Below are 17,497 nucleotides of genomic sequence, written 5' to 3'. Positions count from 1 at the left end.
TCCTTTTGTTTTCCCCCATGACATAATATATAGAGATGTATTCTCTAGTTGTGGGATGATGAATTTGGCTTATGGAAAACACACACAAACTCACGTTCACATAATTTTTCTACAAGCATAATAGTGTTCCATCACATTTTGGACCAAACAAATTTGGTCATGTGTGTTGGCTTACAAAGAACAATGTAGACAACTTTTTCAGGCGTATGGTTCAGGTCCGGTAGTACTACTGCTTCGGCCGTTGTACCCTGGGAAACAGACGACGTGTAGACGGCGAATCTGTTTTAAGGGAACCGGGTCTAACACGGGCCTCGACTTCAACATTTGTTGTTGAATATCTTTCGGCTGCTCTTCGTGAAATGATAAATATCCTTTCCGTTATACGCTTGCTTTTTAAGATATGTCTATTTCATTATATTTGATTTCTTTATTATAATGAATATAATGTATTGATATATTTTCGGGTACTATATTTCTTACAATCTTAAAACAGATTTATAATGAGTACCCGAACAATTTTGGAATAAGTCTAGGAAAAATTATTTTGAAGGATATTATTTGGTTGAATGAGTTATACGATTAAGTATAAATAACACCCGTTAAAAGTCTGAATAGACTGTTTCTTTCATTAGAGTTTGGACGACCGGGAAATGGATATCATTTTACTTTGGCTTGTTATATTACTATGGCTTTGATGTGTAGTATATACGGAGTAAATAATTTAAGAAACATCATGGCCATTTTTGAAATATTTATAAATCTAATAGATGAAGAATTTTTTTTTTTTGGTGTAAACGTCGTTTACACTTCATATTCTTCAGAATAATATATGTTTCATTTGTGAAGTTATTAAAGAGTGTTCATAACGATTGTTTTATAACGATTAAATAGCTTTTGGAAATGTAAACTTGGTTGGAATTGAAAATAAATTCCTAGTTTAATATGACGTTTTGTCAAGTATGGTTTTGACAAAATTTTGTGTATTGAAGTAGTATGAAGAGGTGATCGAAGACTGTTTAAATAAAATATGTGTGGAATTTGTGTCCAAAGAATGTGGTAAACATAATATGATCATTATGGCAAACTGAATGCGTTTTTTTTATATCTTTTTGCCACACTTGTAACAATATTTGTTACATAAGGGTTTAATATAAGTTTTAAATCAAATCGTGGTTTGAAAAAGGATATTTGAAGAGGCAACGTATAATTAATGGGTACAAAATAATCTCATTTAAGTAGAGTTTGTTTCTACATATGAGGTTGGCTATATGTTTTATCCTCTGACAAGTCGGTGGTTTGTATCGAGTATATTTCTATATAATGCTGAAAATAAGTTTGGTCTTTTGACAAACGGATATTTTGCAGAGTTTGTTATGCACGACATTATTTTAGGAAAGGTTCATAACAGTAGTCTAAAAAACGGGATTCGTGAAAACGTTTTCATGTGCCAAGTATGAATTAACTTTATTGAAATACAAAATATATGTGTTATGTGAAAATGGTTAAAACGAATTTTGAACGTTTTTGGATAAATCATGGTCCTTATTAAAGATATGTAAAGTGTGTTTCTACACAAGACGTTTCTTTACATATGGTAAAGATATTGACATATCTAAGTTGTTAAAAATTAGGATGATGGATTTAAAAACATGATGTAGTTTGAGAAAAAATTCAAACATATTGTTTTGGAGTAAAAATTTATTCAAAATATAAGTTCTAATGACTTGTTGGGTCTTGGATTATATTCCATTATGTTGTAAGGTTTAGTACCTTCAGAATATTGTTATATTCAAAACATATAGTTTTGTACCTCCTTTAGTTTGGAATATAATTGGTATTTAAACTGTAAGATCCAGTACTTTATTTATATTGAAAGATAATGGTCCTCAAAATGAAGTTTAATACGTTATTGGTCTTGAAATATAATGGTATTCAAAATAGGAGGTTTATTACCTTTTGGGTTTTGAATATAAACGTATTCAAGACGTGAGATTTTGAAGTAATTTTTTATAATAGTTAACAGGAGATAAACAGCCTACTACGCGATGACGATGTAGTTTGTTAACTATTTGATGGTAAAACTTTAGAACATATTGTTGTTTGTTCTAAATTGTTTTAGTCTCTTAATGAAACGTGCATATGAGACAATGGATGTAAAGATCTTCAACTTGAAGAACTGATTTGCATTCTACGAAAGGGCTGTGATTAGAACTATGTGGATATATTACATATCTCATGAGTGTGAAAAACATGTTTGGTTTAACATGTTTAGTTGAAACCTGTTTGGTTTAACATGTTTAATTGAAACCTGTTTGGTTCAACTTAACTGTGATCATTGGAACTTCCATATTAGTTCAGTGGATGATCACGAGTGAGAATGACTTGGTGGTCATTTCTGGTGGTTGAAACCTATTTGGTTTAACCTAGGTGTGATCCTTGGAACTTTCGTATTAGTTCAGTCACGAGTAAGAATGACTTGTCGGTCATTTCTGATTGTATTGGTTATCATTTGAATGAGATAATGATAATTAGGGATAATATCGACATATCCCATCATTAAATCGGAAAGGACAATGAAAATGTATGAGGCTTCTTTCTATAGATTGTCATGAGATTTTTTGTACCCGTTAAATTATATTTTAGTACAAAAACTAGAAATGAAATAGTTTTGGTTGGTTCATCTATGATATAAACCTACTACTTTTCAAGGAAAAAGAGTTTTAATAAATTGAATAATTTCCCCTCTTTATAATTATATTTTTTAACGGAGTTGTAAGAGAAAGGTTTTGAGTTTTACCGCCTTCAAAAATGAGTCATGACAATAGTTGGAAAGAAGTTAGCTATGTCATTATATGACATGGATTATTTCAATACATTTTGTAAGATGTGATTCAAATTTGTGATTACGACACGCATGTTAATTAGAAAATTCCTTATGTAAATTAAAGATTCGAGACTATAATGTAGAGCCTAACGAGATTAATAAATCTGTCGGTAGAAACTTCTACCTTGAGTGTACGATTAAGTGTCGGAATACATTATAAGTGACATGGCATTAAGAGGTTAATATTATAATAAATAATTATAATTATATGTACCCTCGATGAGTGAACGTCATAAGATTATGATGTTGAAATTAATTCGGTTTATCTTTGGATGATAAATTGAATTATGTGATAAGGATTCTGAAGATGTCCAAGAGAAATTCTCTGAAAGAGAATTAGAGGAACTTCATTATTCATATGAATGAAGTGAGACTGAATGATTGATAAGAGGTATTGTTTATAAGACACTCATGATGGTGTCTTTGTCTAAAGTGGATTTTTTCATGATACAAGGAACATGGTATGAGATTCCTTGTGAGTGAAAGCTATGGAGAAGTAGAGTGATGCATCTTCTATTCTCATGCTTTGGTCTTAAAGTCTACGGCATGCCAGACTTAGAGTTGTTAATGATGATCACCTGCAGAGATCTATTAACAATGAACATTCCATTGTGTGGAAATTATGTTATGACAAAATCCATGTTCATTCAGTTCAGAAGGGTCTGATATATTTGTAAAACCAAATTATTGATGACAATGATATGGATTATTTCCATTTAATATGGAAGTCGATCATAAATGTGAATCCGAAGATAATTATAAACATAAAGATATCTGTTTTGTTAAATTATCTTGGATTTTTCAATTGCCTAAAGTTGAATTACTTAACTGGAATTCAAATTTGCAAGTGTAATTTGAGTGCGAAAACTTGATTAAGTTTTCTAAATTCGATGTCTCTAGGTCCAACCTAGAATATGACTGAGAATTGCTCAATATGTGTTAAAATATGAAACACAAAAGATGTAAATCTTATGTGGGGGCATTTGACTATATCATTGATTAAGAATCATATTTGATGTATATGATTATGGTTGACTATATATCAACTTGCAAGACATGTGGGGGAAGCTTTGAAAGGATAAGCATTAACCTACCACTTGTGTAAGTTGAACACAAAGCCATGTAAATGTGGGGGTGTCTTGCATTTTGATATCCAGTACATGATTCATGATTAATTGGATGGCCAAAAGTAAGCATCTAGTTGATTTTAAATTTCTTTATCTTTTGAGCCAGTGATGGTAATTAAGTTTGACATAGTCAATATAATTACAATAGAACAACTAATCTCTTTGTAGTTTATCTTAGTGAACTTTGTAGAGTTCAATGATAACAATTCGGATCCGACAACCATGGGGTTGAGAAGAGATTATGTTGTGGAATGAGACTAAAGCCCTTGAAATGATAGTTTATATGAAGGAAACCTAACCCAGTTGACTTGAGATTCCAAGATCTGGGTTCAATAGGACAACCTAATTGTATAAACTAAGAGTGGTCACTGTGGGGGAGTTCATAAACCTCCAAAATCAGTTGAGGGAGTTATTTAACTTCCCAGTCCATTCCAATAAATAACAGTGACATTATATGAGGATAAGCTTTTGGCTTTTAATGATTTTAAAGATATAACCTTAAGGCGAATAAAGATCTTTAAGAAATCACCTATGTGAGAGAGAAGTGGGGTCGCTTCGAATGGAATTAAAGGGGCATAATTCCTAATAGCTCTTGCAGAACCAGGCTAGTGTTCCAGGACCATAATGGACACGACTATGAGGACTTGACAATGTCAGGGAGAATCCTGTGTGAAGTGTATTGTCGTCTACACAAGTAGCAGACCAGTTCAAACACATCACGTCTACTGTGAGCTAGGAGACTAAGTGCATTTCATAAGGGAAGGTTCAAAGGGTAACACCTACCTTCCTATGCAGGGTTCAACTGTTGAAAATCTTGTTGAAATTTGTGTGTTTGAGAAATCGATTTACATTCAGTTGCACTCTTGATGAAAGATTTAGGCAAAAATAAGGTTTTCGTAGACTTTGGATTGTGGTTATGTAGTCGGTGGCCAAGGCTGCATAACATAATGTAATATATCCAAAGTATGATGCAAATGAATGATATATCGATGCTCAAGGAGATGTTGAAGTGAGTTGTGTTGAATGAGAAGTTTGGTAACATTATTGTTTTGGTTATCAATTTCATTCATGTGGGGGATTGTTGGAAAATTTAATTGATTTATTAGAAAATCGATTAAATATGATGTATGAATTAAAATTGATGTTAAAGAGTGTGTTTAATGGTTACAATTATTGTGACTTATCACAATCTTTTACTTATCAATTATAATGACATTTTATTGTCATTAATTGAGCATCCTTTTGTTTTCTCCCATGACATAATATATAGAGATGCATTCTCTAGTTGTGGGATGATGAATTTGGCTTATGGAAAACACACACAAACTCACGTTCACATAATTTTTCTACAAGCATAATAGTGTCCATCACATTTTGGACCAAACAAATTTGGTCATGTGTGTTGGCTTACAAAGAACAATGTAGACAACTTTTTCAGGCATATGGTTCAGGTCCGGTAGTACTACTGCTTCGGTCGTTGTACCCTGGGAAACAAGCAACGTGTAGACGGCGAATCTGTTTTAAGGGAACCGTGTCTAACACGGGCCTCAGTTTCAACATTTGTTGTTGAATATCTTTCGGCTGCTCTTCGTGAAATGATAAATATCCTTTCCGTTATACACTTGCTTTTTAAGGTATGTCTATTTCATTATATTTGATTTCTTTATTATAATGAATATAATGTATTGATATATTTTCGGGTACTATATTTCTTACTTAAAACTTATACCATTGTTATGCTGAGACCTTGTCGGGTTTAGAAGTCTAATTCACATATCACCCATTCCAATTACTCACGTGGCTATAACCAAGTGCTAGGGACTGATCAATCTTAGAATACAGGGTAAGTAGTTATATTTTCTTAACGTTATAACGAGGGTTAGTACCTACGTATATATAGTAACATATTTGTCACATAAGAGCTGCCCGATTAAAGGTTGTGATTAGGATAGTTGTTGTAGTATTCAGTGAATGCTAGTCAAATACAGAAGCAAGATTCGTGTCAGAAGCAAGATTTTTAGATGTTGTAAGATGATCCTATTTGCTTTCAGCTTTGTTTGGATTGGTAATTGTTTGAAAGTCTCCCCTTCAGCTTTTCATTGATCCAAATAGCATAACCTCGTGTTGGTGATTAGTTTCAAGTATCAGTTTGATGAAATGGGGTTGATTATTGATGTCTTTTAAAACCCTTCATACCCTTCTTAAGAGCTTGGTTTAAGAATTTATTCCTCATTCCCATTGCACCCTTTTATCAGACCCCCATCTATTATGAATGTTATGATTGGAAACTAAATGCAACCTAAATTACTCATCGAACATTTTATTCTATGGGGATATTTTTAGACTACTAATTTATATATTTTATCATGTACATGCATTTATTTTGTTGTTAGGGAGAATCGAAGTCCTCATCTTCAGATACAGAGTTATTTTACGATGTAAACTTCAAAAGTCTGGTTTATTTCATGGTTGCTCCTACTTTGTGTTACCAGGTACAAAACACTCGAACCTACACTACTCTACAACTGGTTAATATTTTGTATTTTGACTAATATATGTATGCAGAACTTATGAAATTGTATGATCGTTACAACAACAACAACAAAACCCAAATCGTTATGATTTAAAGAAGAAAAAAAATATGTTGTTTGAACACATTATGCAAGCGATGGACAATGTTGATCATGCTATGTACTTTGCTTTCTTGAGCACTTACATCACCGTATTTAACCTAACATTAAGTTAGGGTCATCGAAGGTCATCTAACCCTTCAATGGGCAAAAATAAGAGTGGCTTCTTTGCAGTAACTATTCATTGTTTTCTAACTGTTTACACATTTACATATTGAATATCAGATAGGAAAACAGTTCATGCTAAATATGATGTGGTTTAATTCTGTTGTTAACTGCATAGTTACTGTGCATTGAGATTTCATTTAATATAATAATACGGGGAATATTTGCTTGTAGATTAACTATCCTCGTACTGCTGTTATACGAAAGGGTTGGGTGATACGGTAACTAATCAAGCTAGAAATAGTATTAATTTTGTTCCGAAATACTATTAAATATGCTACATTTTACACAAGTTATTTATTTATTTATCGAGTGGATATACTTAAACCTTGCTACAACACTTATAGGCAGTGTACCTAATCGTATTATAGTATAGTTTTTAGTAAGTCCGGTTCGTTCCACAGGGAAAGCTCGAGAAGTTTAACGCACACAATATTATTAAGTTTTTATATAAAATAATTATAAGTAGTATTATTATTATAAAAGGGGGGTTTTACCGTTTAATGACCGGTTTGTCGATTTTTAAAACTTAAATAACAGTTAAAACCTAATGCAAAATATTAAAAATAAATACAACTTAATTTAAAGCGTAAAGTAATAAATGATAATTAAAATGACAGAAATTAAAGTGCGATAATTAAAAGTGCAATTAAATATGAAAATAAAGGAATTATGCTTATTTAAACTTCCGTAATCATGATGTTTGGCTTTTTGATTTTAGTTTAGTCCGATGGGTTAATTGTTCTTTGTCCTGGATTATTTAATATGTTCATACGGTTTTGTCCATAATGGTCCAACGGTCATAATTATAAGTGCGAGGTTCTTCGTCAAATTGTCCTTATGTCCGAAGTCAAATATTCCAACTAATTGGGGACTCGAACTGTAACAAGGTCTTAATACTTTGTTTAATGAATACACCAGGTTATCGACTGCGTGTGTTCCAAGGTTTTAATACTTTGTTAACAATTACACCAATTACCCTTGAATGTAATCCACCCCTGTTTTAATGAGTCCAGTGACTATTAATCCATCCACGTGTCCGGTCAAATCCACGTGTCCGGTCAAATGAACAATAATTTGTACTTATAAATATCCCGCCCACCGTGTCCGATTAAGCGTATATGGATATTTATGGATACATAAAATCATAACCTTTATAGAAAATTAACGAGGTATCGTTAATTAAATATAAAGCCCATTAATAGCCCATAGTCTAATTTCCACAAGTGTCGTTCTTTTGTCCACACCCCAATTATGGTCCAAAGTCCAATTACCCCATTTTTAGTATTTTTAGTCCAACATCATGATTACTTCGGTATTATTAGCTACTAGACATTAATGAAAATAATATAAACATAACTTACATTGATTAATAATAGAGTAGTATTACACGGACAAAATTTCGACTTATACACTCAAAATATTTTCTATCATAATCTTATTATTATTATAATTTAGAATTAAAATTAAAATTATTATTATAATATTTATATTAATATTACGATAGAGAGATAGATTAGATTTTTTTTTAGGATATCTAAAACGATCAAACTTCGCTGGCTTTTATAGATGTCTTGGTCCCAGGGACCTCCGCGAGTTGCGGAGGTTTTCTTCATCATTTGCCGCGAGTCGCGGAGAAAGGAATTACAGCTCATCGTTGGACTCTTACTTGCCGACATAATTTTTAAATATAAATATAATATAAATATAATATAAATATATAATTTATATAATTAATTATATATTATATTATAATTATATACATAATTAATTTGTAATTTTCGGTCCGTTGCGTCGTGCGTTGAGAGTTGACTCATGTCCCGGTTCCGAATTTTCGAACGTCCTTGCGTACAATTTTATATCGTGTACTTTGCGGTTTGTAACTTGTAATCTTGTCATTTTTAGACGTTCTTCATCATTAATTTGAACCTTTTTGATTGTATCTTGTACTTTTTAGCTTTTTGGACCTTTTCGTCTTCAATTTGTCGAATCTGTCTTTTGTCTTCACCTTTTAATATTTTAAACGAATATCCCTTGTAAATAGAACAATTGCAACTAAAATCTTGTCTTTCTTGAGGAATAATGCTATAAAATATATGTTCATTTTTAGCATTATCAATATTCCCACACTTAAGCGTTGCTTGTCCTCAAGCAATATAGTCTTGAAATAAAAATACTTGAATCACTTCTTTATTCTTCACACTTTGTACATCAGTGAATTCAATACGGCGGTATGAACAATGATAGTAACGATATGGTTAAAGGTGGGTGTGTCATCCACAGTTGCCTCGGGTTTAGGTCAACGACACTTTCAATCAAATAGCCGATTTACTTTCGGTTTCCAAAGCAAAGTGCGCATTTGAAAGGCGGTTTACAGTTCCACATGACTATAAAAATTTAGATCCTTAAGGAAATTGGATCTTTATGAAAACATTTGATCTTTTGAAAATTCATGCTAGATTTACCTAGACAAGTTTTCTGATTTGATCCACCATCGGTGTTGCAAAATATATTTGTGGATCAATATTTTGGCTAAAAACTTTTAGGTTCGTGTAATCCACTGCTATCCCTATATCGGAAAGCACATATCCAGTTTACTTGTTCCATATATTACCTTTCGGTAAACTACCGTCCGGTTGTAAAAGAAAAGCGATGAACAAGAAACTGTTAAGGCAATGTCCCGTGACATGCAGATGATTATGGTCTTTTAACGTGTCAGATGCTAGTACTATCCTTGGTAGGAGCAATAGTAAAGATCATCCTATAATTTTTCGGTCTGGCACAAGGTCCTGTCTCCGACCATGCTATGCAACCATCGTTCTTATGGTTGATACCCGATTTGGTTCAGGTGACCTAATGAATTCCAGGTGAATTCCTAGGATTTTACGTTCAATGGTAATGAACGCATTGAAAATGGGTTTTCAGAAAACAAATCGGTTTATAATTTTGTTCAAAATATTTTCTCGTTCAAGCTCGAGTTTAGATATCATCGAATTCCATGAGTTTGAATTCTCAATCTTTAAGGTCAATCTCAAGGATTGAGTAATATCAGTCTTAAAAGCTGATTTTTAATCTTTAAGGAGATTATCCTTTTTCTGGGGATCTGATTCATTAGTCTTATCAAGCTAATTTGCACGGTGCCCCCCATTGTACGAGATAAATCCTTCTCATGGTTAGGATAAATCTGACCACTTGGCGACCCTGTTTGATGCTGAGGTCCGTGGATTTCCTCCTGATTTTAGAGATGACTTTTCTAGATTTTTCGTCAACCTACAGCTGGTCTGGACGACAACTTCTTGACCTAAATCAAGAAGCGCGTGTCTTTTTCGGAAGACTTTACTTCCTTTAATTGATGGAATTGATTCATCGTGTAGATCCATCTTTTCTTTTCTTTCATTGGGTAAAATAGTTGATTATCGTCCAAAACAAAAGTATTTTCAGTTATTTGTACAAAAATACGTGATATATGTTTTGAATAACTTGGTAAAGTTTTCCCACACTTGGTTTTTATTATCCTTTCTTTGCCTTTTTATTTTCTTCTATTCCATTTTAAATGAATTCTAACGTTTTGGGTTGTTTCTCAATTTATGTCCTTTCCGAGGTAACGACAATTTCGGTATTTGATCATATACATAGCATTGTATATGTATATTTTTATTGCTAAAGACAAGAGCAAGAATTACGCGAATTATAATGTACATTTATGCGGTGCTCGCTAAAAACAATCACTGCGGTTAGGTATTCGCTGAAATACAAAACCGCGGTTCGACTCGCTGATTTCTGCGGAGAGCGGAGCATCTCGCAGACCGCGGAAATCACGGGTACTATAAATAGAGAGCGTGGCCTCTCATTTATAGGTTGTTGATTCTCGGACATTTGCCTAAGACTATTGTGAATTTCACTTGTGACTTTGCCCAAGGACTTTTCACATTGAGTTAAGGTGAATCATGCTAATCGATAACGAAGACCGGGTCGGGGTGGTTGATCACTTGATTGCTAAAGTGAAAAACGATCATCGGGGCCCAAAATAGTTGCACAACATCCCATACACCATTATAATTTTATTGCACTCAATCCGTAATTAAGTAACATGATTAATTAAGGATTGATCAATTGGCGCCATCCGTGGGACACGTTTTATAAAATTAAGCTGAAATTTTTTGTTTAAACGCTGATTTAACAATTAATTAAGCGGTTTAATTTTAAGTCGTGTTATTGTTGTGATGAACTGCAGGTGTATCATAATTGGCAGTAAATAATGGCTAACAATAGTGATAACATGGCCACTATGCGAACAAATGCTCAAAAAAGAGGAAAAAAGCGAAAATCCGCTAAGATGTATAATAATTGGCAATCTACGCCAATTAGCTTTCCAAATATGCAGAGCGATGATTTTTCTGAAATGCCGTTAGTAGTAGCGTGTAAAATTGCGGACGCTAATATCACCGTCATGAAAGTTCACGTTGATAACGGCAGTAGCGTTGACATTATTTACGAGCAGTGCTTTGCTCAATTGCCAGAGGATATTAAAGCAAATCTACAAATGACCGCGGTTTCGCTAACCGGGTTTGCGGGAGAGTTTTCTTTGCCAGTTGGTGTCTTATCGTTGAACATCGAGTTAGCCGATGTAAACGATGATACTTTAGCACGACAAGCGCGGTTAGACTTCTATGTTATGCGAGCCTCTTCTCGCTATAACATGCTGCTAGGAAGATCCGCAATAAGTAGGTTTGGAATTGTACCGTCTACAATTCATGGCATGATTAAATTTCCAACATGCAAAGGAGTTGCCACAATATGCTCAGCGAGCATTATGCCAATTTGTGCGGCTGTAAATGTTAAAGCTGCAGGCCAGAAACTCGAAAATAGTGCGGACAATGTGGATAGCATGGAGGTTGTTAATCCTGCATATCCAGAGCAAAAAATAAAAGTAGGCCGTAATGTAAGTGCGGATACTCGAAAGCGAATTGTGCAATTGCTTATAGAGTACATGGACGTTTTTGCTTGGTGCGAAAATGACATGACTGGTGTTCCGCGTCATGTCGCGGAACACAAGCTTAATGTAAACACAGCGTTAAAACCTGTGGTGCAAAAGCGAAGGGGTATGGCTCCAGATCGCGTTAAATGGCTATGCGAAGAGGTTACAAAATTAGTGCGAGCTGGAATTTTGCGCGAGGTTCAATACCAATCATGGATCGCGAATCCAGTGTTGGTCAAAAAACCTGATAATTCTTGGCGAATGTGTATTGATTACAAAGATCTGAATAAAGCGTGTACAAAAGATAATTATCCGCTGCCAGAAATCGATTTAAAAGTGGAATCTTTGCATGCGTTTCCATATAAATGCTTTCTGGACGCGGCGCGTGGTTATCATCAAATTCCTATGGCGAAGGAGGACGCAGATAAAACCGCGTTCCACACTGGCAAAGGTATATATTGCTATATCATGATGCCTTTTGGATTAATCAATGCGGGTGCGACATATCAACGCTTGATTGATACCGCGTTTGATAAGCAAATAGGGCGTAACCTTGAAGCTTATGTCGATGATTTAGTCATCAAAAGCACAACGCAAGAGCGAATAACTGAAGATATGCGCGAAACTTTTGATAAACTTCGTGAGATAAACATGAAGCTCAACCCGCTAAAATGCAGTTTTGGCGAGACTGAAGGCAAGTTTTTAGGATATCTTGTTACAGAACAAGGTATTCAAGCTAATCCAAAAAAGATTGCGGCTATTGAAAATATGACTGCGCCGAAAACGGTTAAAGAGGTGCAAAGCTTAACGGGAAAATTAGCCGCATTAACGCGTTTTCTGTCTAGAGCCGCTGAGCGACAGTTGCCATTTTTCAAAACATTAAAAGGTTGCTTGAAACAGAAGAATTTTACTTGGACAGCGGAAGCAGACTCTGCGTTTCAAGAAATGAAAAAACTGCTGAAAACTTTGCCTACATTAACAGCGCCAATTCATGGCGAAACTCTATATCTTTATATTTCAGTAGCAAATGAAGCGTTTGGCTCAGTTTTAATAGCGGAAAGAAACAAAATACAAAAGCCAGTGTATTTTGTTAGCAAAGCTCTTACAGGGAGCGAAATAAACTATGCGCCTATCGAAAAATTTGTATATGCGCTAATTCTTACAACGCGAAGATTACGCAGATATTTTCAAGGGCATCCAGTGCATGTGTTGACCAATCTGCCAATAAGGCAAGTCTTAACAAAACCAGAAATATCTGGTAGACTCGCGTTATGGGCAGTTGAGTTAGGTGCATATCAAATATCCTATTTTCCGCGAAGCGCGGAAAAAGGACAAGTTATGGCAGATTATCTCGCAGAATTGTCTGGAGAATTGGAAGTGATCAATGAGCGAACTGCGCTAAAACCAGAGAATAATGACACTTGGGAATTATATACTGATGGTGCTTCTTGTGCGGAAGGAGCAGGTGCGGGTTTAGTTTTGGTAAGCTCTAACGGCGAAGAGCATACTTATGCACTGCGATTTAATTTTGATGTGACAAATAATGAAGCAGAATACGAAGCATTGCTTGCAGGCTTAAATATCGCGCAGAAAATGAATATTTCAAAATTGCGCGCATTCACAGATTCGCAGCTTGTAGCGAATCAATTCAGCGGATCGTTTGAGGCACATGATCCTTCTATGCAGAAGTACTTGAGTTTGTTAAAAGAAGCCTCTGCGCGATTTGCAGAATTTGAACTCGCGCAAGTACCAAGAAGTCAAAACAAAAAGGCAGATGCTCTGAGCAAGCTAGCTGCTCTAACATTTTCGCACTTTCAAAAGCAAGTGTGGGTTGAATAATTGCCAAGTAAATCAATTGATAGTGATTTAATGATCGCTTCTGTTACGGAAGTACAGCCAAATTGGATGGAACCAATCTTGCAATATATCCGCAATAATGTTTTGCCAGAAGATAGCCGCGAAGCTAGGCTAGTGCGAGAGCGAGCACCAATGTACATCATTCAAGATGATGTTTTATACCGCAAATCATACTGCGGACCAATGATGCGCTGTGTTGGTCCAATTGAGGCAGAAATGCTTGTTGAAGAAGTACATAATGGTACTTGTGCGTTGCATTCAGGCTATAAGACTATAGCTGCGAAAATTATGCGGATGGGATACTTTTGGCCTTCCCTATACCGCGATGTGGCAAAAATTGTTAAACGATGTAAAAGTTGCCAAAGACATGCTCCGCAGAATCGAATGCCGAGGCATGACATGATTCCTGTTAATTCGCCTTGGCCATTTAGTAAATGGGCGATCGACATTGTGGGACCATTTCCTGCAGGGCCTGGAAATGTTAAGTTCCTGATCGTTGCTATTGATTATTTTACTAAATGGGTTGAAGCGAAAGCGGTTCGCACTATTACTGGTGTGCAAGTGCGTAATTTTGTGTGGGAATACATTGTGTGTAGATTCGGTATTCCGCGAGAACTGGTAAGCGATAATGGCGCACAAATAGCGAAAGATCCATTTAAGACATGGTGCACTGACCTAAACATTATGCAAAAGTTTACGTCGGTCGCGCACCCGCAAGCTAATGGTTTGTGCGAAGTAACAAATCGCGATATTGTAAGCGGAATCAAAAAGCGATTGTGCGAAAAACGAACTGGCTGGGTAGACGAACTACCTAATGTGTTATGGGCACATCGCACAACTTTCAAAAAGAGCACAGGCGAAACTCCATTTAGCTTGGTTTATGGCTCTGAGGCAGTAATTCCCGCTGAGATTTTAGTACCGACGCATCGAATCGCTAACTTTAATGAAGAAGCAAATGATTCTGCGTTGTGTGAAAATCTCAATTTTATAGAAGAGCGGAGATTAATGGCTGCTATTCGCGAAGCAAATAATAAACAACAAATCGCTAAATACTATAATAAGCGAGTACGAGCATTATCATTCGCTATAGGTGAATGGGTACTGCGTAATAATGAGGCAAGTAGAGCAGAAAAGCAAGGCAAATTGGGTCCTAATTGGGAAGGCCCTTATCAAATTGTGGAAATTAATGCGGCAGGTTCATATAAACTCGCGGACATGGAAGGGCGAACTTTGCCGAATGCATGGCATGCTGTACTTTTAAAGCGATATTATGCATAAGTTTTGCGGAAACTATCAAATGTAAATGTAAAAATTGCGAAATGAAAATTCAGTGCACATGGCTGCAATACTTATTGAGTGTACTTGTTTTTAATTTTTTGCAAGTCTTGATCACGCTTGTTGAAATCTTAAGAATAGTCACTTGTAAAAGTATGCGAAAATTGTAATGCGAATAAATATGACATGTTTTGCAGTTAATCTCATATTTTTATATTCCGCATTGTTTATACAGCAAAGTGATGACATTGCCCACTTTTGCATGCGAATTGTTGCGAAAGGAATCTTATATCCTAAATATTTGATCTTGCCAATATTTAGATGCTTCGCAATGCTAATAATGCCTAAGGATCGTTACGGCGGACTTAGAAGATTCATAACGTATAAGTATATACGCATACAAATTGTTTCGCGAAAGTACGCACTTATTATGTGCACAATAATAATGTGTTGGAAATTGCAAAGGACAAGTTTGTGTTATGGATATTGCTAAAAATTAAAAGCGCTATACAAATTGAGTACTCGCGAATAAAAAGTTAAAAACGCTGAAATTTTATTAATAAACCGCAGAGATAGCTGCGTGCTATTACAAGTCCCTAATCTAGCTTTGACAAGTCTAACGCTATGATGTCTTGGGCTGTTGCATCCTCCTCATAGCTGATCGCGACGACTTTGTCAATAGGGATGTCTGATAAATTTGCTTCTGCCACCGCAGCCGCGTTTCGCGCATCATTAAGACCGCAAATGCGGTCATCAATTGCGGGAGGGATTGGATCTGGAATGGTGCAAAACGGCGCAATTTCATGAAAAAATTCTACCCTTTCGCGCAACTGAATGGCAGAAGCGTAAATGTTGAAACGCGCGTTTACGGGCTCCGAGTTGAGCACCTTTTTAGCAAACTCCGGCAAATGACGGCGGAGTTGCGAGAATTCCTGCTTAGCAGCAGCAGCTTTGGACAGAGCATCATCGCGCTCTGTTGTAAGCCTTTTAATTTCCCCTTGCAGGGAAGACACGGTTGACTCTAATTGCTTTTCAGTTTCAGCAGCAGCTGAAACCTTAGATTGCAAATCAGCGGCGGTAGCTTTCGCCGTAGAAAGTTGATTAGCTAAATCCGCAGCTTGATTTTCGCTATTTTCAGCTCTGATTCGCTCAGAGCTGAACTTTTGCTTTTCATCGGCAAGGACATTGAAGAATTGCTCTTCGCGCACAATCATGTCGTACGCTGAGTTGAAACACATATAAAAGTTCTGAACGAAACTATTATGTGCGTCAACTGCAGAACGTTTAGCGAATTCACGGCGAAGTTCACCGGGAATTGCTAGTTTCATCTGCTCGCGCTGGTCTGCTGCAGCGCCCGCAGATGCATACGTGTATCCAGATAGCCCGTCGATTCGCACTCCATATGCTTCAGGAGGAGTGCGAAACAAGTCAGTAATCATGGCCGCCGTGTTGGGGCTGGGAAACAGAGGATCGAAGGTCGTGCCTTCTGCAAAACAATAAATGTATATGAATACCAACTATAATAAGCAAATTCTTAGACAGCGGTTTTACTCAAAGAGTTTGGATTCATACCAGTTTGCTGTTCCCCTCCATAATCCGCTGCGACCGGATTATCAAAAAGGGGGGAACTCTCTCTCGCCCTCTTGCTTTGAACCGAGGGAGGAGTTTCCTGCGGGCGTTTTCCTAAGCTTGATTCAGAGGGAGGAGATTTAGCTGTCAAATCAACAAGAGGAACGTCAAGTTTCTCTTGTTTAATGGGACGGCCAGATGATGCCCCCTTTGCTTCTGGGCTAGTTAGTAGCTTATTGATAAGAGTTTTCGGATCTACTTTGCGGCTAATTTTATCCATCTTCATGGTTATGATTGATGTTTTGATAATAATCGAGAATGCTAAACGAATTGTAAGTAAGTGAGCGAGTTGATTGAGAAAATGCGGAAATAAGAGAAGAAGGTGTGACGATGGTGATTGTGATCAAAATATATATAGTGCTAAGCAAACGGATTAATTAACCGTTGTAAAAACTCAAACGGTAACATTTGAGTTAGCTTGCATAACGGTAACTTTTGCAACGGTAACTATGCAAGTGCGAAATAACTTTCTGCGAAATTAACTGCGAAAAATGCAAAATTTAGAGTTTATCATGATGCATTAACTTCGCAAAATGCATCATAATAAACTGGGGGGACTTGATCATATACATAGCATTGTATATGTATATTTTTATTGCTAAAGACAAGAGCAAGAATTACGCGAATTATAATGTACATTTATGCGGTGCTCGCTAAAAACAATCACTGCGGTTAGGTATTCGCTGAAATACAAAACCGCGGTTCGACTCGCTGATTTCTGCGGAGAGCGGAGCATCTCGCAGACCGCGGAAATCACGGGTACTATAAATAGAGAGCGTGGCCTCTCATTTATAGGTTGTTGATTCTCGGACATTTGCCTAAGACTATTGTGAATTTCACTTGTGACTTTGCCCAAGGACTTTTCACATTGAGTTAAGGTGAATCATGCTAATCGATAACGAAGACCGGGTCGGGGTGGTTGATCACTTGATTGCTAAAGTGAAAAACGATC

The sequence above is a fragment of the Rutidosis leptorrhynchoides genome, chromosome 11 (genome assembly GCF_046630445.1).
Source record: "Rutidosis leptorrhynchoides isolate AG116_Rl617_1_P2 chromosome 11, CSIRO_AGI_Rlap_v1, whole genome shotgun sequence".
NCBI lineage: Eukaryota > Viridiplantae > Streptophyta > Magnoliopsida > Asterales > Asteraceae > Rutidosis > Rutidosis leptorrhynchoides.
This window is presented reverse-complemented; position numbering follows the sequence as displayed.